Source organism: Ovis aries, chromosome 19, assembly GCF_016772045.2.
Source record: "Ovis aries strain OAR_USU_Benz2616 breed Rambouillet chromosome 19, ARS-UI_Ramb_v3.0, whole genome shotgun sequence".
Classification (NCBI taxonomy): domain Eukaryota; kingdom Metazoa; phylum Chordata; class Mammalia; order Artiodactyla; family Bovidae; genus Ovis; species Ovis aries.
This window is the reverse complement of record NC_056072.1, coordinates 8,286,316-8,292,315: the sequence shown is the minus strand read 5'-3', so window position 1 is coordinate 8,292,315 and position 6,000 is coordinate 8,286,316.

Here is a 6,000-nt window from a genome sequence, read left to right as displayed (position 1 = left end):
GGGCTCCCAGCAAAGCCATCATCTCACTGTCAGTGACCCCCTGCCACAATCCCTTTCCTTAGCCATCAGCTTGGTCCTGAGTTCACGAAGCACCCACGTGGACAGTGGCTACTGGACATCTGCAAGAGCAGCCCAGCTCCAGACCGAGGGAGCTACCCTCCATAGCCCACCTCCCCTACCTTCAAGGTCCCACCAAGCCAGCCAAGATCATCTTCTTGCAGTGAAAGTGTAAAGATGGTACCTTGGACTTTCCTGGTGGTCCAGTGGTTGAGAAGCCACCTGCCAATGCAGGGGACACAGATTTGATCCCTGGTTCAGGAAGATTCCACATGCCAAGGGACAGCTAAGCCCGTGGGCCACAACTAACTGAACTGGCGCACCTACAGTCATGCTCTGCAGTAAAAGAAGCCCCTGCCGTGAGAAGCCCCCACTCACTGCAACCAGAGAAAGCCTGCACAGCAACGAAGAGCCAGCATGGCCAAAAATAAAGAAATGATTCTTTCTAAAGGCACTCAATCATCACACCAGACTCGATAGGTCAGACCTACTTGCCTGGGACGCCAAAAATCTTCTTTATAACTAATTTTTATTGGAGTGTTATTCCAAACATCTTATTTTCACAAAACCTATCTGCCCTCCTAGGAAAAATGGCAAAGGGCCATTTTGCGGACTCATGTGTGAACAATTCTCGAAAAAATAGAGTGGACAAAGACATCTCCTGTCTTTGGGGGAAATATAAATAGGAGAAGGGATTTATCTAGAGCAGGGGTTGGGGGCGGGGTGGGGGGCAGAGAACTGAATTTAGCAGTCTGGGCTCTTTCCCTGAAACACTGGTTTAAGTTTGGCAGAGATGATCATGGTTTTGAAATAATTTCATTTATTGATTATTTTTGGCTGCACTGGGTCTTCATTAACGTGCTCAGGCTTCCTCTGGCTGCAGCTAGTGAGGACTGCTCTTTGCTGCAGGGCACAGGGCTTCTCACTTCAGTGGGTCCTCCTGTTGCAGAGCAGGGCGCTAGACCCTCAGGCTTCAGCAGTTGTGGCTCCCAGTCTCTAGGGCCCAGGCTCAATAGGTGCGGGGCACAGGCTCAGTTGCTCTGGGGCATGTGAGATCTTCATGGACTAGGGATCAGACCCGTATCCTGTGCATTGGCAGGCAGATTCTTAACCACGGAGCTATCAGGGAAGTCCAGAGATGACCACTTTTGAGGGTAGTATTTGGTCCCGGTTCCTTGGGAGAGACAAAGCTTTAAGAAAGTCTAAGGGTCCGAGGTTTTCCCTTGAGAAGCCACAACACTGCAGAGGTACAAATCCTCTGCCAATCACAGCCCAACTAGACCTTCTCTGCTCCCCACCAAATGGGGTCCCCAGGCCCTAACACAGAGACCTGCATCCTCAGTAGCTCTAGGAAAGCTTCCTGGGCTCCCGCAAGAACACAGATGCTTTAGACACAGAAGAGACTGGGGCCCAAGTCATTCTATCTGGGAAATGAGTCTATCCCAAAGTCAAAGGTCACTATGACTAAACCTTCACTGTTGCTGCTCAGTTGTTAAGTCATGTCTGACTTGCCGTGCAAACAGGACCATGCCATGTGGCTTCTAAAACAAATAACTCACTTTCATTACCATTGTGATTGTTATTCATCCTTGACTGCGCAGGTAAAAACCTGAGAATCTTGACATCACACGAGTGTGGATCCACACGTTTCTTTCTATGCCTTGAGCAAGGTGCTGAGTCTCAGTTTCCTTATGGGTAAAATGGGGGTAGTAATAGCACCTCTTCCAGGGTCACACTGTGAGGGTTTGACTTTGTTGATTGCATGGAAACCACCCAGCCCAGGGCACAGGGAGTGTGCCCAATAAAGGAAAGTCGCTCTAATTAGTAATGAAACAGCAAGCAAGCCATACTAACAGTGTGAGAGGAATCTGGATGAAGGAGAAAGATGCTGGCTGAGAAACAGTACCCATTCTCAGGTGAGAACAGAAGCTTTTTTAGTTAGAAGAAAAGGATGACCCAGAAAATATGGTCACCTGGCTATGTGGAAGATGAACCAGGCCAGAATGAAAAGGATGAAGAGGCAAGAGAAATGAGGTTGCCTTGCCAAAAGGACCTTGAACCCAGGTGGAAGGGTTGGGCCAGCTACAGGAGGCCATGGGAGGCCCCTGCCGAGGTCCAGACTTTGGGCCACCTGTATTCACCCATGGACAGTGACACACATCCTGGGATGAAAGGGCCCACCTCTGGGGCACCCTCCCATCCCCCATCCTCTCTTCAACCCTCCTGTCAGGGGGAAAAGACCAAAGAACACTGGGCTCCCCAAGACCTATCTGGGGACAGGTAGGATGCTGGGCAGGTCCAAGGCCAGAGCTCCCAGCAGGAGTCTCAGACATCATGAAACCCTTGCATCACTGCTTGACCTAAAAATAACTGCCAGACAGCGTTTTCAACAGCACCAGCCCAGGGAGCGAGCACCGCCTCTTCTCCAGTAACTACACAGCTCACCTGGAAACCCTACTCCCGGAGAAGGAGCCCATTTTCCTCCACTTCCAATAAAGAAAAACCTCTGCATGGGAAGAGAAATGTCCTGCAGACGAGGGTGCTCAGGAGGGGGCCGCCTTGATTAAAGCAGGTTGTTCTGCCAAGAAGCCTTGAATATGCTCTCTTGGTTTGGGGCTGTTAGTGCAGCGTGGAGGCAGCAGGCGACATGAATTGCCTTTTATCTAATTGGAAAACTCCCACCGAGTTTAGAAGTACTCATTTAGACAGGCAGATCAATAAAAGAAATGGGGAGCGTGTGACCGTGGAGATGTTTGGGAACGAGCCGGGCCTCTATATATCTGCTTAATAAAGATAAACTCATCCAGGTTGCGGTTCAAACCTGGGCCACCCTCTTGGCTCCAGACGTCAGCATGTTCCATTTATCTTCCACGAGCAGACGTTTCTCAGGAGCAACAGGCAAGAGACCCCTTCCCTCACCTTCTCTTCATGGCAGAAACACAAAGAGGGGCCTTAGGACTTTGACTAGGATTATTCTAGCATCTTCCCAAAATGGTGAGGGCGTCCCAGGTGGTAAAGAACCACCTGCCAATGCAGGAGATGCAAGAGACCTAGGTTCAACCCCTGGGTTGCAAGGGTTCCCTGGAGGAGGAGATGGCACCCCACTCCAGTATTCTTGCCTGGAAAATTCCATGGACAGAGGAGCCTGGCAGGCTATACAGTCCATGGGGCTGTAAAGTGTCAGACATGACTAAGCAACTAGGTACCCACAAAATGGTATTCCCTTGACCCAGACTCAAAGAGAACAGAACAAAAAGCAGAGATCCACAGGAAAGGGATAGAAAAAAGAAAGGAGAGATGAGTGAGGAGAAAAATGAGGCTCTCTTGCCATTTCATATCATTTTATTGTGTATAAATCCCACTGCACAGTAATGAGTATTGTCTGAGCATCTGTGTTAAGAACTCCCCAGCTGAAACCTTCTTTCCCCTCCTCTCTCTCTTAGCCATCATTGAATTAGGAGCTCTGAAATGTCTTCCTCATTCCCACATCACCACCCTCATGACCTTTTATCCATCCTTGTCCTTGCTGGCAACCCCCCACCCCCATTCCCATTCTATACACAGGAGGCTGAAACTCTCACTTCAAACACAAGCTTTTGTTCCTGGCCACAGTATAGAAGCTGAGTCCCTTCAAAGGGAAAAATGCTGTGTGGCTGAAGGTCCAGAAATAGAAGAGGGGTGTGTGTGTGTGTGTGTGTGTGTGTGTGTGTGTGTGTGTGTGTGTGTACACATGCACTTGTACGTGTACTGGTCTGGCTGAAGGTCCAGAAATAGAAGGTGTGTGTGTGTGTGTGTGTGTGTGTGTGTGTACGTACACGCGCACTTGTACATGTACTGGTCTACAGGTACTTCACGTATGCTGGAGGAAATGTGATAAAGCTGGGAACCCTGCTTGGAATTGCTGCGTCCCTCCTCTGACTCCTGCAGAAGTTCCTCCCTGGGCTGGGGCTGTAGGAAGAAGCCTGCTGCCTCTCGGCTTTAACAAAGGACTTTCTCTTGTACCATCCCACTGCGAAGGCTCAGACTCATACCTGGGCCACGGATCGGTTGCCATGGAAATGACTGCAGAGTCACAAATAAGGCAGTATTATGTTCTCTCAGCAGGACCAGACGAAAGCTAGAAGCTAGAGAGAGAAAGAGGAAGAGGGAGACAGAACTGGAGAGGAAGAAAGAATAAAAATACCTTCTATCAATAGCAAGCCATAAGGGAGACACAAAGTGATGGAGCTAGAGGATGATGCTTGAGAGAAAGCAGCCTTCAGACAGGACAGGGGGGTGGCATTGTCTCCTTTAAGGGAGGGCTCTCATGTCACGAAGGAGGGAGGAGCTCATGCACCCCGCCCCCCTGTCTCTTCTACTGGCATTTTCTCTCCCTCTTCATTGGGTAATGTTGCAAAAAGCTAGAAAGGAAGGGTTGGGGGGAGACATACAGAATGAGGCAGGAGGTGAAAGGGGGTCTCAGGAGGTGAATCAAGTCATTTCTCTCTTCCTCTCTCCCCACAAAACAGAAGGGCCCTGCTCTGATTCTCGACAGAAAACTTCAAGCCTCCTGATCTGTGACCCTCTTATCCATACACCCTTCAGGATCTCAGCACTCTTATTAAGATTTTTCTCCTGAGCCCAGTGCCTCTGAAGAGAGGGGGATCCCATTGTCCTCCCAAAGTCACTTGTTCATTCGAATCTTCATCAGTTTCCTTGCTGTGTATGCAAGTGTGAGCATCAAGGTCCAGGTTCAGGCTCAAGGAGCTAATAAGAAGCACCAAGCTTATTCCAGCTAAACTACAAGACTTTCAATAAGGCAAGGAATTTTCAAATTCTCCCTCTGCCACTCTTTTTTTTTTAATGGATATAAATATAGATTTCAACAAGCACAATGCTTTCGACAAAACATAAAAAGTTTCCTGTGATCTCTCAATCCCTTAATCAAAATAAGCAGATTTTCAAAAGTATTGCAATCTTACACACTTTCTCTGAGCCTCATTCTTTTTGTGGTGGCCAGGACAGTTAGCTCTGCCTTAGTCGGGAGTTTAGAAAGACTGAGCAACTTCCTCTGTAATATCGTTTGAGTAGCAGTGAAAGTCTTGCCAACAAAAATGTTCTCCCCTATCAACAAATACAAGTGCCTAAAACCCCGCATTTGTGTAATCCTTTTTTGTCTTCAAAAGGTCTATTCAAAAAGTCAGAAGTTAGGACAATCTTCCCTAACTTCTCAGTGGGAATGTGTTTTCAGATTAGCTTCCCGAGTGGTGCTAGCGGTGAAGAACCAGCCTGCCAATGCAGGGGACTGTAAGAGACGCAGGTTCAATCCCTCAGTCAGGAAGATCCCCTGGAGGAGGGCATTGCAAACCACCCCAGGATTCTTGCCTGGAGAATCCCATGGACAAAGGAGCCAGGCAGGCTACAGTCCATAGGGTCACAAAGAGTCAGACATGATGGAAACAATTTAGCACATGGAAATGGGACATGGGATGCGTAAACTCTGCTGCATACAACAGTGGACAGATAGGAGTGTTTCTGTCCCCTATTATATGCATCAGAATTTATTCATCAGAATGCTCACATCTGCCCCTTGAGAGTCAAGGGAATGATAATATTTGTCCCTAAGGGATCAAGCTGCTCACTCCCAGGTCCTCCCAGGATGGGCCCAGGAGCAGTTTCAGTCAACATGGAAGCACCAAGAGTTTCCAAACAGCTGAAAGATCGTGAAGTTCTTTGCTCCTCTCTGTAAGGTTTTCCTGGCTTGACACAGTGACTCTAGACTCCTCAGGATCCCCACCCTAGTCTACTTATCTAACTCCATTGTGAAGTGGGAGATGAAGTGGTGAGCCTTGATCTAACTCAAAAGGTCAACAGCAGGGTCTCGGGGAGGATCTGAGGCAGGCAGTTGGCAGCCAGCTTTACTAAGCCCTCCGTTAAGGTCTTAACTGAGCACCAGAGGCACAG